This window comes from Xyrauchen texanus, chromosome 37 (assembly GCF_025860055.1).
Source record: "Xyrauchen texanus isolate HMW12.3.18 chromosome 37, RBS_HiC_50CHRs, whole genome shotgun sequence".
Classification (NCBI taxonomy): Eukaryota; Metazoa; Chordata; class Actinopteri; order Cypriniformes; family Catostomidae; genus Xyrauchen; species Xyrauchen texanus.
The window spans coordinates 25,649,442-25,670,257 of NC_068312.1; the positions used below are offsets into that span (position 1 = coordinate 25,649,442).

Here is a 20,816-nt window from a genome sequence, read left to right on the forward strand (position 1 = left end):
CTTGTATTTTTCATACTAAATTGTTTTAGATCTTTAAATGAGATATAACATTAAACAAAGTCAACCAGAGTAAACGCAAAATACAGTTTTCAAATGTGTGTATATATAATATTTTATTGAAGCATAAAATTTATTCAACACCTATATCACCCATGTGAAAACTAACTGCCCCCTCAAATTTAATAGCTGGTTGTGCCACCTTTAGCAGCAACAACTGCAACCAAATGCTTCCGATAACTGGACAATCAATCTTTCACAAAACACTGTGGTGGAATTTTGTTCCACTCTTCTTTGCAGAACTGCTTTAGTTCAGCCACAATGGTGGGTTTTCGAGCATGAACTGCCCTTTAAGGTCCTGCCACAGCATCTCAATCGGGTTCAAGTCTGGATTTTGACTAGGCCACTCCAAAACTTACATTTAGCTTCTTTTTGAGCAGTTGTAGCATTGTCCTGCTGCATAATTCGGTTGCTCTTGAGCTTCAACTCATGGACTGATGACCAGGCAGAATTTTCTGGTAGAGAGCAGAATTCATGTTTCCCTACATCCCCACATCATTACACTACCACCACCATGCTTGACAGTAGGTATGATGTTCTTTTTATGTAATTCTGTGTTTGATTTATGCCAAATGTGATGGAACCCTTGTCTTTGAAACAGTTCCTCTTTCGACACATCGGTCCACAGAACATTCTTCTAAAAGCTTTGAGGATCATCAAAGTGTTTTGTCAAAATTCAGATGACCCATAATGCCTTGCCACTCTTCCATGGATGACATTTTTGCCCTATCTTTGTGATAGTGGTGTCCTGATCAGTGACCTTTATTGATGCGAGAGTGGCCTGTAGTTCCTTGTATGTTGTCCTTGGCTTTTTTTGTGACTTCCTGAATGAGTCGTTGCTGTGCTCTTGGAGGAATTTTGGAAGGTCAGCCACTTCTGGGAAGGTTTACTACTGTACCAGGCTTTCTCCATGTGGAGATAATGGCTCTCACTTTGGTGTCCCAGAGACTTTGACTTTTTGACCTTGGCATAGTATGTTACTGGGTGAGACCTTTTAGCCATCTTCCTGCTGATGAATAAGTTGTATTTAGGTGTTGATCAGGGCTGGCAGAAATCAGGCCTGTGTGTGTCTAGTCCAGCTGAACCCCATTATGAATGCAGTTTCGTAGATTTAGTAACTAAGGGGCTAGGGCTGCACGATTTGGGGAAAATGTTGATTGTTGAGTTTAATATTGCGATTGTGATATAATAAACAAATGGTATCATGAGTCAACTTGCTTGGTTATCAAGGAAAATGCACAAATAGATTACTGATAATGCTGAAATTTTGTATTTCTCAACTCAAACTAGCAACAACAACAACTATAAATGCACAGTGTTTTCAAATTAAAATAATATATGTACAAAATTAAATAATATCTTTGCATTACTGCAATCTTGTTATTTTCTTAATATTACACCTAAATAAAATAGAACAATAACTAAGAACATTCAAATTTTCATGAAAATAAGATTGTCCAAACAAACAGGTACATTTAAGCAGGATGTATCATGTACCTTTTTATAAACTCTTTTGAAAAGGAAACTGGATATAAAAGTGTGGGTCACTCAATCAAACCACTAAAACTGTTGTTGTGTGTTTTTTTTTTTTTTAAATGGCCAACTGGTATTTCCAAATCCTCTTTCTAAAAAGTTCTACTTTGCTAACGGTGCATCATGTCTCTTGCCAAGTAGTGCATTATGGAGTCAGTGATTTCTTTATATCTCTGTGAAGACTTGTCATGTGGCATGTAATGTAATTGTTCTTTGTTTTGTTTGGCTTACAGGTTGTTGTTTCAGCTGTCTCTTTACTAATCTGGGCTTTCACCATCATTCATGCATCATACTTTTCTCGGTGCTGTTTCAGGTGTTGATATTAATTTGTTGAGTTGCCATGAGATGTAGCAACTTTAATTTAGCAAATTTTGCACAGTACCTCTCTCTGCTCAACCAGGGTTTTTCCTGGCTCAAAATAGGCGGAGGTGGTACCATACTGATAAAAAAAGTGACGTTAAAACACGTAAACATTGACAATGCGTTAATACAGTCCTAATGATGACCTGGCAACTGAACACTAGTGTTAAATTTGTCAGCTGATTTTTAATTGAGTCTTAACTACAAAGGACATTTGACACAGGATTTGTATCATATTTATTCAACCTTATCCTACTTTTTCAAGTTTTAGTTGACACATTCTGGGCTTTTTAATGTAGTTTTAGTCAATGAAAACTGTTGACATTTTAGTCATATTTTTGTAACATTTAGTCATATTGACAATTTAGTCACTGAACACTGTAAACATTTTAGCCATAAAAGTATTATTGATAAGCATTTGTAAATCTTGCCCATCCAAAAAAACAAACAAAAAAAAAACAAACAAAAAAATAAAATAAATATATATATATATATATATATATATATATATATATATATATATATATATATATATATAAAATCACACACATTTTATTGTTGTTGTCATTTTAGTGTTATTTTTCACATAAGATTGATCTTATCATGATCTCATGATGATGACGTTGCAAGATGCAGACAGCGGGGGCAAGACGTGCGTCCGTGTTAGAGTGCACATCAGCCGGCGGAACTTTAAATATCCCGGTCTCGACTCCCGCTCAGATTGGGTCTCTTCCGCAACTGGTTGAAGCGGCTCTGACTGCACAGAGAATGACAGTTTTGGAGTTTGTGTTTATATACATGACACGCTCCCGTATTATATGAACTTTAATTATTGATGAAATAAAGATATATCGCCAAGCTGTGATCAGTGTTATTTTTTCTGACCACCAGTTCTGAACTGGCAGTTCAGTGTCGGTCTGCTCTGTATCCATCTTCACATGATTTCCACGCTGCACACCAGAAACTCGCAAGACATGACCACACGTGCCACTGCCTAAACTGAGACTGTCTGGTCATTTTTATTAGTGGTGTAGAAAATGGGCTGTCACGTATTTTTGTATTTTAAGGCTTACCTTCAAACTCAGTGCCTCTTTGCTTGACATCATGAAAAAATCCAAATAAATCAGCCAAGACCTCAGAAAAGAAATTGTGGACCTCCACAAGTCTAGCTCATCTTTGGGAGCAATTTCCAAATGCCTGAAGGTACAATTTTCATCTGTACAAACAATAGTAGAACAACAGTAAAGGATCTTGTGAAGATACTAGAGGAAACGGGTAGACAAGTATCTATATCCACAGTAACACGAAGCCACTAGTAAGAAGCCACTGCTTCAATATGCCATAAAAAAGCCAGACTACAGTTAGCAAGTACACATGGGGACAAAGATCTTACTTTTTGAAGAAATGTCCTCTGGTCTAATGAAACAAAATTTTAAATGTTTGGCCATAATGATCATCTTTATGTTTGAGGCTTGCAAGCTGAAGAACACCATCCCAACCATGAAGCATGGGGGTGGCAGCATCATGTTGTGGGGGTGCGTTGCTGCAGGAGGACTGGTGCACTTCACAAAATAGATGGCATAATGAGGGAGGAAAATTATGTGGCTATATTGAAGCAACATCTCAAGACATAAGCCAGGAAGTTAAAGCTAGATCGCAAATGGGCCTTCCAAATTGTCAATGACCCCAAGCATACCTCCAAAGTTGTGGCAAAATGGTTTAAGGACAACAAAGTCAAGGTATTGGAGTGGCCATAATGCGCTGACCTCAATCTGATAGAACATTTGTGGGCAGAACTGAAAAAGCGTGTGCGAGCTAGGAGGCCTACAAACCTGACTCAGTTACACCAGTTCTGTCTGGAGGATTGGGCCAAAATTCCAGCAACTTATTGTGAGAAGCTTGTGGAGGGCTACCAAAAACATTTGACCCAAGTTAAACAATTTAAAGGCAATGCTTCCAAAAACTAACCAAGTGTATCAAAATTTGATGGAGCCACCCCTGATTCCAAATGATTTGAAAAGGTTATGAAAACCAAAATAAATCAAACTGAATAGTTAATGTAATGGAAGAGCCACCCATTTACGACTGTCAGTTAGGCCACTTGGAATGAGTTGTATAATGTTAACAAGTTAAGTTAAATTCTACTTCTATGGCATTCTATGATGACCTGAATAACTGAGAATCTTCACAGACAATTGGGATTGAATACTGTCTGAAGCTACTTTAAATGTGCTGTGAAGCCTATAGACATGCACTGTAGTAAGGAATGCCTGAAATGTAGTTGGGGTTTACTGGAAAGATGAATTGAGATCTTTACTTTTACAGTAAAAGTATTCAAATTTCCTCATTTCAGTCATTTAGCAGATAACATTCCATAAACATTCCTTTTCTGACAAGACAATGGTTGTGCAGTGACATTCTCATCTGCTATAGCCATCAAAGTGTTGATTTTATGAGCTCATGTATTATCATGGTACAACAACTTCAGTATCTATATGGTAAAGTTTTAAATGTGAGTATTGTGGAATTAGTGTAAAGCCACCAACAGGTTTATAGATGAAATATAAACACATAAAACCCACGTTGGTTTTTTTGTTTTTTTTAATCACAGTGTACAATCTTTTTGTCAGGTTGCATGAAAGAAGTAGATAATATTCTGGGTTAAATCCAAGTTAAGCTCAATCGATAGCATTTGTGCCATAATGTTGATCACCACAAAACGACTGGTCTCTTTTCTTTAAAAAAGCAATAATCTATGTTAAAGTGAGGCACTTACAATAGGGCCACTTATCAGAAAAAAAAGATAATGCTACCAATGAGGTTGATAGACTCGTTAAGGAAATAAATCCTGTGATCATATGGGGCAATTCTAAACTATTTCATATTTTGTAACAGCCATCACATTAAGTAGGCTGTCAGAAAATGCATTGTTTACAATCAGCAGTTTGCACAATCCAGTCACTGATGTGATAATGATGTCTATATAAGTCTCACATGTTTGTTCTGCATATCCTAGTTTTGGCAGGTTTTGTCCATAAAAAGGATGAAATTGTTTTTTCTTTTTTTAGGATCTTACAAAAAAATAGTATTTAAGTGAAATTTGAGAAAGAGAAAAACATTCCTAAAGGGGGGGTTATTGGTTTGTATTTTTTCAACTAAGCATTTTCCAAATTATGAGCAAAGGTGATTTCTTCACCTGGCAATGTTAAAAATGATTCTAAAATGACCTTGAATTAATCATTTGTATCTGCATGACATACTTGATATTTTATTGGTTGCAGGCTGCAAAAATCTATGATCCAAATAGAGCTAAAAATCCCCAATTCTCAAAGCTCTTCTGTAAAAAAATATTTGTTGCACACAAATGGTTGTTGATGGACAGTCTGTCAGAATCATGGGAGAGGGCAAGGGTCAACTCTGGCTTTGCCCTTTAGTATTGGGTTACCTTGTAAACTGAAGCATCAGTTTCAAACGAGGTTGTCTCTTGTCAGCTTTACATTTTATAGCTGCTTTTGTGATTTTAATGCTAGGTTGTAGAGATGCTTGCACGTAGGGCATTGTTGTGGTTTCAGTGTTGTTTTCAAATTACTAGCAAGTTGCAAATCATGGTGCATTAGTTGACTTATGAAACTGAAGGCTATTGGCAATTTTAAAAAGGGCATGAGCTAACTTTCTGTTAATAGGAGATACGTCAACACAGGAAAGAGAACTGTGCTTGTCCAGCAAATTCACAGTATATGTAACCTTTGTACTTTTTTATTCTTTCTATCTTTAAATTATTATTGCAGGAATTGGCTTTATTTAAGGAGGTGAGATCTCTGCAAATGGTGACTTTGGAAATCATCAGACCCATGCAAAGCAATATTCCATTGAGGCTGGCACTTAGCAGACTGGAACTGCTGGAGAAGCTTGTAGAGCATCTTGGCAGCAAAGACTCTGGCTTCACACTGGACAACGTCATGCGGGTACTAACCCAACTTCTCATCTCTTTGAGATGATCTCACCCAGACTGGATGTCAACCCAGTCAATATCCACTCAGTCAAGCCTTAAGCTTGAAGTTTAAAGGTTTGAAGTACAGCTTTAAGGTACTGTAGTAGCTTAAAGAACTGGAAATGGCTGGTAAGATTTAATAACCACGTGATTCACATCAATCATGTTCCAATTTGTGGCCACACACCCAATGGCAAAAGCATAAGCTGCCAGTTTGTGTTGTGATTATTTAGCAGCCATCTGTGGTTTGTAGTTGGGTGTGCTGTATGGACTTATAACATTTGAGATTCATTGAGACTCGTTTTGCCCTAAATATTATCAAATTAACCTGTTTTTTTTCTGACAGGGTCTGAAAGTTAATTTCTTTCTCACAGCTATCATTAAGATTCCTTAGGGATTCATTAGACTAACACAAGGCAGCCTTTGTATGACAGAGTGGGTGTAGTCGACCCTGTATAACGTCTGTTTCCATTAGTTACTAAAATGTGGCACATGTTCTGGTCAAAGAGTCACTTAAAAGTCTCAAATTGAGTTTCATATCCACGGTACGTTTTATAAAAATCCTCCAAGCATTCTCTTTTCTTCTCTCACTGTCCCAGCTCTGCTACTTCAATCGTATAAACTTTTAAGCTACAGCAGTTCTCATTATTCAGGGTCTAATTCCTTTTAGGGTCTCAGACAGATTTGTTCTTTTTATGTTGTTTTTGTTTTGGCTTCTGTGTGGCTTGAAGAATGTCCTTCAGCCCTACCACAACAGGGACTGTCAAATGTCACCACTAACTGAAATGTGGAGTATGAGGTGTGCCTTCCAGTTTGGTTTTGTTGTATTAAGACAACAGCATTTACTTGTTTTGTGTCTCAGCTTGGAGGGTTTTTGTCATCACATTGGGATGTTCCGAGTTTCATTTTTTTCCTCCTCATGGTAATGCAACAACTGTGTGTGTTTAGTTACTTTTAAAGTACTATTAAACGTTTCTGATGAACAAAGTATGGGTTTTTCAATGATCAGATTAGTCTGAATTAGTTGTAAAGCTGTGTTGAGAGTCTATTTCTGAGAAAAGGTTGCTGGAGAATATATGTTATGAAAATGTTGTCCTAATTTACTCACATACTCATGTCGTTCCAAACACGTATGACTTTTTTTCCATGTAACAAAATTATTTTAAAGAATGTCCTCACAGCTTTTCCGTTCAATGAAAGCATATAGTGATAAGGTCCAAAAAGGACAAAAATATTCAAACATGGCATGATGTATCTTGGTATTTATGTGCTTTGACAGAGAACATTTTAGTTAATAATTACTTAAATTATGGTGTCTTTGTATTACTTTAGAATACTTGAACACTACATTACAAGCCGTATGAATTAGTGTGGTGTTTTTTCCTCCATTTTGCATGGCAAAAATCAGTCTGGACATTCTTCAAAACATCTCCTTTTGTGTTTTTTGGAAAAGTCATACAGGTTTGGAATGACATGAGTTCCTCTGAAAACCTGTTTAGAAATGAAAGACTACATTTCTGGGTGAACAAGTCCTTTAAAATACATTTTTGCAGAGGCCTGGGTAGCTCAGTGATTATTGACGTTGACTACCACCCCTGGAGTCATGAGCTCGTATCCATGGCGTGCTGAGTGACTCCAGCCATGTCTCCTAAGACACCAAATTGGCCCGGCTGTTAAGGAGGGTAGAGTCACATGGGGTAACCTCCTCAAGGTCTCTATAATGTGGTTCTCGCTCTTGATGGGGCACATGGTGAGTTGTGCATAGATGCCGGCACTATGCCATCACAAGGACCTAGAGCGCATTGGGAATTGGGCATTCCAAATAGGGGAGAAAAGGGGAGGAATAAAATAAAAAATTAGATTTTTCTACAATAGCCAATAAATCAGCTTTTCAATTTTCTCATAAATGTTTAAAGGCTCTTTTTGCTAGTTTGCCCGTTTTAAACGGTGAGCTCCTACAAAACGGTTGCTCTAGGTTACACAAAGGGATGGCTGCTAAATGTCTTCTGCCTGCTGTGGTTTCCTGGGCGATGAGATGGGCTTCAGGGCACAGCAGAGAGGCGATTAGGTTTCCTGTAATTAAAATGAAAGATCCAGAGAGTGAGGGCACATGAATGGGATCTGTGTATGGAGAGAGCGAGTGAAAATGGAGAAAGTGAGAGACAAATGCAATTTTTTTATATACTGACCACTTTTATATACAGCATTTTTTCACACCTCAAACAGCAAATATATTGAATTCTTTTTTTAATTTTACAATTTTTCTCCACCTTTTGTCATGCTTTAATTTTTTCTGTTTGTGGGTCTTTTCACATCTGTTCTAAAATCACATGATAGTATTGAAGTAATCATTAATTACATGTGTTTATGTGTGATGTATGTATGTTGTTTCTTAGTTTTTGGCAGGTGGGTTGGAGCACAGCGCTGCCTCAGTGCAGTGCTCAACCCACCTCTGTGCGAGTTGTTCAGGCAAATACCTTCATGGTAAAGCTGTTCTGCATTATCTGCCACCTGATTACACAAGCACAAGTAATAACATCCTCTACAAGAACCTCTTTGGCTCGCTTACAAAATTAAATGGAAAAACCATAGACATGCAGGTAAAACTGGTCTGGAAACCTTAGTCAGACTTATCTGACATAATCAAAATGCTTTTAACTTTTTGTGTGGGCTTAAATAAAAAAAATGTTGAGTGGTAAATGAAACCTTTGGAAAGGTCATCGATTAACAGAGCCACTGTGACCAGACCTATATATTTATTTGCTGCTATGATGCCATCCCAGTCAGGATGTCATACAGGCTATCAGTGTGATGCAGCGTAAACAACATGACTGTGCTGTTCCACAATTCACTCTCTTTCATTCTCCAGAAGCCACAAAAGGGAGGAGAATGGGAAGAAGGTGTGAGAGAGAAAGAGGAAATCAGGAGCTTACAGGAGCAGCTTGCAGCACTGAAGGAGATTAGTGTAGGTTTGAATTTTCACACAAAAACAATGAGAGAACAGATGTAGCCAAACATATTACAACATGGAGTTGACATGCTGAGTTGATGAGAAAGACTATAGAGTTGAACTCTTTCAAAGCATGAGGGCATTTTGGTCATTAGTGGTATGAATATTTGAATTCATTAATTCATTAATGGTGTGAGTCCCTATTTTAGGAACAAGGGCAGGAAAATATCAAAGTACCTGAGAAAAAAGCAGAGAAGACGAATATGTCAGGAGTGTGTGTATTGATCATGTTTGTTTGGAACATGTACATTGTAACTGTCTCTGTGAAAGATTAGTTCTCTCAAAACAAATCTAGCAATAAAAATGATGCAATCGTACAGATATCATCACCCCCCTTCTCCAAAGGGGTGAGCAAGGCCCCCATTTTATAGATTTTTATTAATATTAATTAATATGCATAAATGACCTTTTTGCTACATCTGATGGGTGAAATCAGAACATTTATTCATGATTTTTTTCTTTACTCTCCTTGAAACTGTATTTTGTATTATTTCTTGAAAATTCATGTTTTGTCTTTATGACAAAGAACAAGTTAGGCTTTTTATTACTTTTTATTAGCTGCAAATAGTTCAGATCGCTGTGTCACTCATAGCATCATACCATGTCCAGTCTCTGTGCAGTGGCATCTGTCAAACAAAGTTGATTTAGTTCATCATATTTTTGTTTTGTCAAGAATGTGTCACTACATTAAATTCTGAAGAGAAAAAAAATAATTCTTCATAGCTAAATTTTGTTATTAGTTGAAATATGGTCACTTTTCTTTAGTAGACAATATGTAACTATAGTTTGATTCGCTTACATCTGTTATGATGTAGCATTATCATTCTTACTTTGATATGTACAAAGCATTATTTTAGATTTTCCTAAAAGTTGGTTGATATCTTTTAAATTATTTTGATAACATTTCATTTATTTGCAAAAGCCAAATTCCAGGTTATTTTTGTACCCTGCTTGTATGTGCTAAATGTGACCTGTTTGTGTACCATAAATACACATTAAATACTATATTCCTGATGGTGTAAACTAGGAAACCCAGTCTGTCTCTGCTGATGTGAAAGGCAGCCAACCAGCTGATTACTTAGTAAGATCTTATCTCTTTTGTAGATTCTACCTGAGCCGTCACAGTCCTCCTGGTATGAATGACTGATTTACCATCATTGTGTGCTTCCAGTCAGTGAAGTGAGTGGAATGTTTAGTTTGTTTTACACAGAGTCCAATGTTCTCTTTATTTGTTAAGTATCATGATGCAAATGTCACTGTGTGTGTAGCTGTGTTTCTGTTATAAAATTCAAATCAAATCTCACCCAGACTTCTGGGTAGTGATACTGTATCAAAGAGTGCTTATGGGGCCTCATTTAAGCAGTTTGTCTGATGTGTTGAGAGAGTGTAAATACATTTTTTAGACTGTTGAGTGAGAAATAAAAAATCACAGGTGATGCTGGTGGTGTTTTGTGTTGCAGTCTGTGTATTTTCTGTGGGGAGAGAGATGAGTCATTTACAGAGGATGGACTTGACCTGCACTATTGGAAAGACTGTCCGATGCTACAGCGCTGCCTGCAGTGTAGACCGGTACACCCCCACACACACACACACAGTGTGTGTATTTTTTTAAATCTAAATATCTAATTTTACCTCCTGAGACCCGAGTATGACTGCTGTGTGCATTTTTAATTTCCCTTTTTGATTTTTAACTAGTAGCACCTAGTAAACATGCACAAAAATGTATAATACCAAGCTATAGAAAGTCAGATTTATTTTCACTGTGCAAAGATTTTGTAACCAAAGTAGAAAAAACCTGCATCCGTGGGTCAAGTAAATCTGGGCCACGCACAATCAGGCCGCGCGGACTGTGCTTATGACAAAATTTGCAGCACGCGTACTGTGTATGGAGCAAACGGCTATGCAGACAACCAAAGTATACTCAGTCCTTTAACCTCCAGTGTGCTGTCTCTCTGCACTGATCTCAAAACAGTCTGAAATGCACCTTATTTTCATCCTAACTGCAAATAAAGCCTATGAAAGCTATATTTTTCAGCTTTTTGATGAAGCCATTAATTCTCAATGTGATAATGCACAGTAAGTATAGGTTTTCTAAGGAAAAATAGCCCTAAAGAACACATTTGTGTACATCATGTTTAGCATAGTGGCATTTCGCGATTAATCCCTTAAATAAATAAAAAAAAAAAGGCATATCAGACAAAACTAGAGACTCAAATCTTTTGACTCAAGCAGGTTTAAATGTAAAAACTTGATTCAATTTTATTTATTTTTACCAGATGTAGTTTTGTTGGCATTTCTTCCAATTGAGTATAACTTAACACAGAAATTTTAGCAAGTGATTTGAGCAGTATCACAATTTGCTTTATTGCCAATATGCTCACGTACACAAGGAATTTATTTTTGGTGATAGGAGAAACAAGCAAGTACACATAGAACGTAACAGTGAGACACAGAATATAAAACAAGGTAAGAGTATATATAGACATACAAAACATATAGGACATATACAGTTGAAGTCAGAAGTTTAAATACACCTTAGCCAAATACATTTAAACTCAGTTTTTCACAATTCCTGACATTTAATCTTGGTAAACATTCCCCATCTTAGGTCTGTTAGGATCACTACTTTTTTTTAAATAATTTTTTTCTATTTATATCCCCTTTTCTCCCAATTTGGAATGCCCAAATCCCACTACTTAGTAGGTCCTCGTGGTAGCGTGGTTACTCAATCCAGGTGGTGGAGGACAAGTCACAGTCTGCTTCTGAGACCGACAATCTGTGCATCTTATCACGTGGCTCGTTGTGCATGACACCGCGGAGACTCTGCATGTGGAAGCTCATGCTACTCTCCGCGATCCACGCACAACTTGCCACATGCCCCATTGAGAGCGAGAACCACTAATCGTGACCACGAGGAGGTAACCCCAGGTGACTCTTCCCTCCCTAGCAACCGGGCGAATTTGGTTTCTTAGGAGACATGGCTGGAGTCACTCACCACACCCTGGACTCTAACTCATGACACCAGGTGTGGTTGTCAGCGTCAGTACTTGCTGAGCTACCCAGGCCCCCAGGATCACTCCTTTTTTTTTTTTTAAGAACGTGAAATGTCAGAATAATAATAGATAGAATTATTTATTTCAGTTTTTATTTCTTTCATCACATGAAAGCAGCATTGCCTTTATATTGTTTAACTTTGAGCAAACATTTTGGGTAGGCTTCCACAAGCTTCTCAAAATAAGTTGCTGGAATTTTGGCCCATTCCCATGCTTCACGGTTGGGATGGTGTTCTTCGGCTTGCAAGCCTCACCCTTTTTCCTCCAAACATATCGATGGTCATTATGGCCAAACATTAGACCAGAGGACATTTCTCCAAAAAGTAAGATCTTTGTCCCCTTGTACACTTGCAAATTGTAGTCTGGCTTTTTTATGGCGTTTTTGAAGGAGTGGCTTTTTACTTGCTGAGCAGCCTTTCAGGTTATGTCGATACAGGACTCGTTTTACTGTGGATATACCACACAGATGTAGGAACATTGACTGAAAACTGTTTTTGTTCTGCTTTTCAGAGCAGCATCTTTTAGCCACTCTGATTTCCTTAGGCAGTGTGTTTCTGGCATGGTTGTACAATATTTTGTATAATATAACTGATATATGATGTCACAGTATCTGTGAGCTCGTCCAGGTCTGTGGGCTGTGGCTGCAGCTTAAAAAACATTCCAATCAATGCAAGCTTTTAGTTCCAGGTCTGCTTCATTAGTCTACCTCGTTACAGTCTTTACTACAGGCCTAGCTGATTTTTGTTTCTGCTTGTAGAACGGGAGAAGATGAACTAGACAATGATCAGAGAGCCCTAAAGCTGCACGTGGGACTTTCGTTGATGTGAATGCATGTTCCACCGCCTCTCGTTTTCCCCAATGATTCTGCAGCATTATCCACTCTGAACAACCAGAAGCCCAGCAAATGTAGCACTGTCCAGGATGGCTTCATTTAGAGAGGTTTCCGTGAAACACAGAACACTGGAGTTAGAAAAGACCTTATTTGTTTGAGTGAGCAGAAGCAGTTCCTCCACTTTGTTGGTGAGGCAGCGGACATTCGCCAGATGGATACTTGGCAGCAGAGTCCTAAAGCCGCGTTGACGAAGCTTCACACGTGCGCCTCTTGGAGCACTTGTAGAACACCACTGTGCCTCCAACTACAATGTATAATAAAAAATCATAATAATCAAATACCGGCAGAAAATTATCAGGTATGCTCTGCCGAATATTCAGCAGTTCAACCCTGGCGAAACTAATTGGGAAAGAGTGACAAAAAACATGACAAACAAACAAAAGTAAAAATGATAGAGAGCTCTACACCGAAGCAGCCATCCGCAGTGCCATACAATCAGCATTTTATCACACTAAAATCATGTTAACGTGCATATTGTTTATGTCTTGTGGCCATACTTTTGAAATAGTATTTTAGTTTCCGGATTGGTACATTCACTTCCATTGTAAGTGTCTCACTGTAGCTTAGATTTCTGGAGAGGAGGAGCTAGTTGAAATACATATTTGTGATAATCAACATTATGCCACAAGTGCTATCGATTGAGCTTAACTTGTATTGAACCTGGAAAATTCCTTTTTAATAAAATTTTTCCATTGCAAATTATACTACCATCATAACAATTTAAGTGAAACGTTTAATTGAAAAATGAACATCAATTTCAGAATTACCTCTTGGTATTTGCTTTGTCGCCCCTTTTTTTGCAGTTGTGAAAGAATATATTCAAGTTGGCATGGACTCCACAAGTTCAGTGTGCGAAACTTGATGGTCCATGTTATCCCACCATGATTTTTAAGAAAAAGAGCAGAATATTCAACATTTCTTATTCATTTTGCCATATCATTTATTTGTGTTGAATTTTTCAAAATCCTAAAACATTTATTTCCATGTTTTGAATCCCAATCTTTACATACTCTGTATGTTTCTGTCTGTCAAACACACACACAGAAGAGTGAGAACTTTCTCTCACACATATATTGTACATAAATTGTCTTCAGTGGAGATACTTATCCTCACAGATGTTTGGCAGCGAATATGCTTATTGACCTTAATTTAAACATTGACTAAAAACAAATGTGGTTGACCTTCTCTTCACTCTACATAGTTTTCTCTATGTTAATACAGCTGTGTGATTGTGTTTATACTCCATAGGTGGTGGAGATTGCTAGCCAGACAGAGCACTTGCTAACGGAGTGTGAGCAGAGGGCATATTTTACCCAGTGTCCTCTCTGCTCAGAAGCCTTTCCTCGAGACAAGTTCACTGAGCATTGCACGGTCATCAAGAATTCACTCACAGATATACAGTATCTCACTCTTATTACTCATAAAATGCAGATGAATTTCAGACACTCTGTTAACTCACATCCTTATCATTAAATACAAAGTTCAATGGGTCAGAGTATGCTGACTATCTTTAAAATTTGTGAATTTCTGGATGGGATGCATTTTTCCTGTGTTGTTTTTGGGCAAAGAATGTGTTGTTAATGGTAAGAATGAGTTTTGTTTCCTTGTAATGGTATTTTTTTGCTGTCTTGCTTGTCAGGAACAGCCCCTGAAGGAAACTGTAATCATTGTCCTCTCTGCCATGAAATTCTTGTCTCAGGCGAGGAGGTGAGAACACACACACACATGTTTGTTTTTCTATCATGATGGAGACTTTCCATTGACTTCTTTTGTTTTCAAACTGAGTTTAAATTTTTTATCCCCTTACCCTAAAACTATCCCTCACAGAAACCTTTTTGCATTTTTTTCAGATGTTCATTAACACATCATTTAACACTTTAATTATAACATTTTCTTCATAACTGCAGCATCATACTTTCCCAAAGCCTGCACCAACGTCAGGAATGCTTTAATTTTTGAGCTTGGGATGTGTCCTCTGTGTGAAATACTCTTACACTCACAAAGAACATCTCGCGTCATGCAGCTCCCATCACATGCTCCATTGACTCATACATATTCTCCATTGCGAAAACCTGTTTTGTGTGGGTTAAACTGTTCCTAAAAGAAAAGGTGAACTTTTGTTGCCGACACAATGAAAACAAGTTTGTATGGGTTATTCTTGACTTATAATAGCTCTTCTGTGCACTGTGAATTCTTTTAAAATTGCTAGACAAATTTAAGTACGTAACATTTGGCTATTGGCTAAAGGAAGTTGATTTTACAGCCTGCAGTGAAGAATAAATGAAGATTTCACACGATATACACTGCGCATTTACATGAAGTTTACCAAGTTCATTGTTTAATAGTGGAAGAGCTTATATTACGCAAGGTTTAGGTATATACAAACCCTTCCCAACACCACTGATATGAAATGTATCACGTAAGACTAATCAAGGTTGCAAACAGCTGCATACATAGCGATTATTTACATGTGCGTACCCATGGAAAGTGAATGGCTCTAGTATTATTGTGAGTGTGGCTCTCTCTCTCACACACATACACACACACACACACACACACACACACACACACACACACACACACACACACACACACATGTTGTGTTTCCATGTTTTATGGGGACTTTCCATAGACATAATGGTTTTTATACTGTACAAACTTTATATTCTATCCCCTAAACCTAACCCTACCCCTAAACCTAACCCTCACAGAAAACATTCTGCATTTTTACATTTTCAAAAAACATAATTTAGTATGATTTATAAGCTGTTTTCCTCATGGGGACTGACAAAATGTCCCCACAAGGTCAAAAATTTCGGGATTTACTATCCTTATGGGACATTTGGTACCCACAAAGTGATAAATACACACTCTCTCTCACACACACACACACACACACACACACACACACACACACACACACACACACACACACACACACATATGTTCCTCATACAGTGGTGTAACAGTGCATGTCTTGTGTGTGCAGGGTTGGAAGTCTCACCTCATGGGAGCAGAGGGTTGTAAACAGAACTTACGGAGGAGAGTGGTACAGTGGAGCACTCTCTCACACACACAGGTGATCATTCATCTCTCTTAGCCTCAATGAGACCTTTATAATCCCACACTGTCCTCTACAAGCCCCTTCTGCCTCACACTGACCCATAAAGGTACACTGTCCCCCAGCTTTGTGTCCCCACATCCCTGTAGCCATATTCTCCACCATAAATCCCTTACTGATCCACATTGTTCCTGAACTGTCCTACATTTTAGTTGCCCCATGCATACAGTACCACGCAAAGCCTGTACTACTCTACATAAGACCAACTACATCACACAACCTCCAACTAAGGGGTAATGGACAGGTAAAGGGATTGTTCACAAAAAAAAAAAGAATATTATCTCATCATTAACTCAACCTCAAGCCACCCCAGATGTGTATGATTTTCTTTCTTCTGCAGAACACAAATTAATATTTTTAGAATAATATCTCAGCTCTGTAGGTCCATACGATGCAAGTGAATGGTGGCCAAAACTTTATATCTCCAAAAATCACTAAGTCAGCATAAAAGTAATTTATAAGACTCCAGTGGTTTAATCAATGTCTTTTGAAGTGATATGATATGGTGAGAAACAGATCAATCTTTAAGTCCTTTTTTTTTACTATACGTCTCCACTCACTCACTTTCACTTCCAAATTCTTCTTCATTTGTTCTTTTGGCGATTTGCATTCTTTGTGCATATCGCCACTTACTGGTCGGGCTGGTCAAAGGTGGAGATTTATAGTAAAAAAGGACTTCAATATTGCTCTATTTCTCACCCACATATCATATCACTTCTGAAGACATGGATTTAACAACAGGATTATTTTATGGATTAGCCGACTTTGTGATTTTTGGAGATCAAAGTTCTGGCCACCATTCACTTGCATCGTGAGGACCTACAGAGCAGAGATATTCTTCCAAAAATCTTGATTTTGGTCTGCAAAGAAAGTCATACTCATCTGGAATGGCATGAGGGGTGAGTAAATTAACAGCAAATATTCACTATTGGGTGAACATCCCTTTAAAGACCTTTCCCTGATTAAAGAAAATGTTCATTAATTATTTTAGTATTAAATTGGTACCAAAGTAATTTTGACATCTCTAGACATTCCTCTGCCTTAGACCATCTCTAATGTACCACAATAGCCACTTTCACACATGAAACCTTTTAGGATCGCCTTTTCTGGTAAATGTAATACATCTGCTATTCACACATGCAACAGCTTTCTGTCTTTAATACATTTTGATACCGTTCACGCATCAGCACCAAAATGCCGTTAAATTCTGCGATGCCATTTGATGGAAAAGACCTAGTAAAAGTGTCAAGCTGTTGAGCTGATCGAACACTTATTTTTGGCAGTCGTGGGTTGTGCTTTGCTCTTTTGATTGTAAACTAAAATGTCATTGGTTACTTGCCCTTTTCCAGGAGTCTGTTTTTTTGGTTATAATTTTTTTTTATTCTTGTATGAACATTAACAGAAAGGCAGTCATACCTGAAAGATTTACAAACAAAGACTGAGATTACAATTCATTTTACACAACATATCAAACAATAAATAATAAAAAAAAAAGTAAATAAGTAAAATAAACAAAAATAAAGTAGGGGAATAGGAGATGTTTACATTACAAAACCAATCCTTCAACAAAGAATACACATATTTTGCTTTGGGACTTTTCATCCCACTCAATGTCTCTAAATACATTGAAAATTCCTCTTTAAAAGCAAGACAATTCCCAAAAGTCTCCCGCTCGATCTAATCTCATCTGCTGCTTTTGCTTGCTCAAACAGTGACTTCCATACAGTGGGTCCGTGGGTAAAGCCATGTCTGAAGGTGAAGTTGAGCTTGTTATGAATCCTCTTATAACAGGCATCCAATCACAACAGACTTCCGGAAATGGGCAACATAGCTGGTATTCATTTAGAAGGGAATCGATTTATTGTCAGTCAGATTGCTGATGACACTACTAGTCATTATAAATGTAAAAGTGATATGATTAAAGATCGATTTAAGACGATTGACTTTGACATTATGAAGGGGACCATCAAGCTTAAACGGTTACAATCTGTTTTTTTTTTTTTAATAATGAGTGTGTGAAATGAAATGTGGTGGCATAAGTTTTCTGTTACAGTGTGACTTTGAAATTTCTAAACTCTCTGTAAAACTTTCTGCTTTTCACCAACAAGTACTATTATATTGGAAATTGATTTTCAAACATAATTCTAGCCCACATAACATGTCAATCTGGAATAATGTGTATAACAGTGAGCAGAAAATTTTTGTTTATTGATGAGTTGTGGCAAAAAGGCATATGGTCAGTGACACATGTGATGGATAACTTTGGGAATATAATGAGTCTCAATCATTTTTGTGTTAAATACAATATAAGTTGCTCCCCTAAAGTGTATGATAAAATTATTAAAAGTATCCCATTGTCGATGATTAAATTAGTTAAGGAACAATTAAAATATTCAGTGGTAAACTTAAATTGCATGATCTCATGATAGAAAATGAAAACTTTGCAAATAAAAAATGCTAACAGATTTTTGAGAGATGGTTTACAACTACAAAGTTTTCCAGGTCCTGTAAAGAGATTTTACATTTTTCATCATTTGGAGAAGTGGTGAAATTAGAACAAATTTCTTTTCATTTCCTGTTGCCCCTTAATGTAAAGTTTACAATTTACAATTTTAGTTTACAATCAAAAGAGCAAAGCCCACCACACCACACGACTGCCAAAATGAACTGTTCGATCTTCCCGTTTCCTCGTGCGGCAATGAACTACTGTGCGCAAGTGTCAATAATGCGCGCGAGGGTTTAAAATGCGCGCCCGAGTTCTTCCTTTTTCCTCGCGTGGCTTTAATCTATCGCGCGTGCGAGCGTCAACAACGCGCGCGTATTAATGGCGTTGAAATGCCTTCATATGTTTTGTTTACTCCCTGGCCTCAGGAAAGATAGTCAACACAGCTGTAGCTAAGACAACAATGGGCATATCTGATTCTGGATAGAGGCAGTCGCATCTCTGCTCCTGCTTCCAGCATCAACAGAGGCACCAGAATTCTCCCAGACATGGTCTTTACCCACCGACTTCAACAGGCGTAGCACAGGCAATACATGCTAACGTTACTACAATAAACCTCACGTGGCTGCTTCATATCAAAAACGTCAATCTTCTTTCTATCAGGGTTATTGGGTTTAACATAAATATTTTAGTGCTGTACTGGTTTAGAAATGTTCCCACATGAAATGATTAACAGTCAGCATCATTATTCTGAGCACAGGTTTTTATTTACTTAATGTAACAGAACATACATAGAAAGCTGGAAAATTCTATAATGTGTTTTGATTGTTTATGAACAAGGAAATACTTGACCAGAGAAACAGGTTTATGAGCATGTTCTCTGTTAACAAGTTTTCACATTTTCAAATTCAGGTTGCTGACCTGGATTTTCTACTGTAAACTATTTGAAATGTCTATTCTTGTATCTTGATTTATACTTGATTTGTTAAATGTGTGTTTGTCTATTGTATGTGAATATTTTGTGATTGTAGCACTTTGATATTTATTGCTTAAAGCATCACCAGCATCATGAAAAGTAGCCATTCAGAAAACGTAAATACATTCTGAGATAGATTTGGAGCTCACATAGACAATTTATCTGATTCACATTTTATTATCTCAAATGTAGATAATGCACTTAAATTCCTCTTGTCCTCTCCACACAATGTTTATTCAACAAACAAAAATGTAGTTTTTCTTGAAAAGAGCAGAAATTCAAGTAGAACTGCCTTTCTGTTGCCCAGAAAATCATGACTTTTTGGAGCAGAGACAGTAACACATGATGTCACTGCTAGCCGATTACAGAGCCAACTCTTGAAAACATGGATGTTGTACAAGGATGACACTATTGGACTATTCGTCTTTGCATTTTCTTCAGTATTCTAATACCCTCATTAGGCTTTTGCTATAGAAAGGGCTCAAAGGGCACTATCTTATTTGTAGTTGCTGGCAAATAAACTGTCTGATGTGTGATTTATGGCTCCTCCAGTTATGTTCTAAATCGCAGAGTATTATCTGCAACAAACTATTAGTTGTTGTGTTCATTGTGTTTGAATGCTTCAGTTCAGATTTTGCTTTTCAGGAGGATTCTTGTATTTATAAGATTCAAAACATTAAAGGGAAAGTTCATGCTATCCCAGATGTGTATGACTTTCTTCTGCTGAACACAAACAGATTTTTAGAGGAGTATCTCAGCTCTGTTGGTCCATTCAATGTAAGTGAATGGTGGTCAGAACCTTGAAGCTCAAAATAGGACATAAAGGCAGCACAGTAATCCATACGACTCCAGTGGTTACATTTTCCACTATAAATTCTTGTCCCTGACCAATATGTGGTGATATGCACAAAGATTGCAAATCACAAATAATAAAATAAGGATGTGAAAGTGGAGTTTTATAGTAAAAATAAATAAAAAGACTTAAATATTGATTTGCTTCTCATCCACACTGATCATATCGCTTTTGAAGACATGGATATAAGCACTGGAGTTGTATGGATTACATTTAAGATGCCTTTTTGTGCTTTTTTGAGCTTCAAAATTCTGGTCACCATTCACTTGCATTGAATGGACCTACAGAGCTGAGATAACCTTCTAAAAATCTTTGTTTGTGTTCAACAGAAGAGAGAAGGTCAAACACATCTGGGATGGAGGGTGAGTCATTATAAGAAAACTTAAATTTTTGGGTGAATTATCCCTTGAAGATTTACAGTGATAAAAATAAAATGAAAGCCATAATGTTCTTTTAAAAGTATTTGTGTACAATGAGGAATGAACATACGTAGTCATTCTGAATCATGATTTTTTTCTAAGTAACGA

General features: G+C 37.3%; 1 pseudogene; it reads left to right on the plus strand.

Moving 5' to 3' along the window:
* Window positions 1-19,041, plus strand: part of LOC127630574 (centrosomal protein of 104 kDa-like) — a 28,215-nt pseudogene extending 9,174 nt beyond the window's left edge.
* The last annotated feature ends 1,775 nt before the right edge of the window (window positions 19,042-20,816 follow it).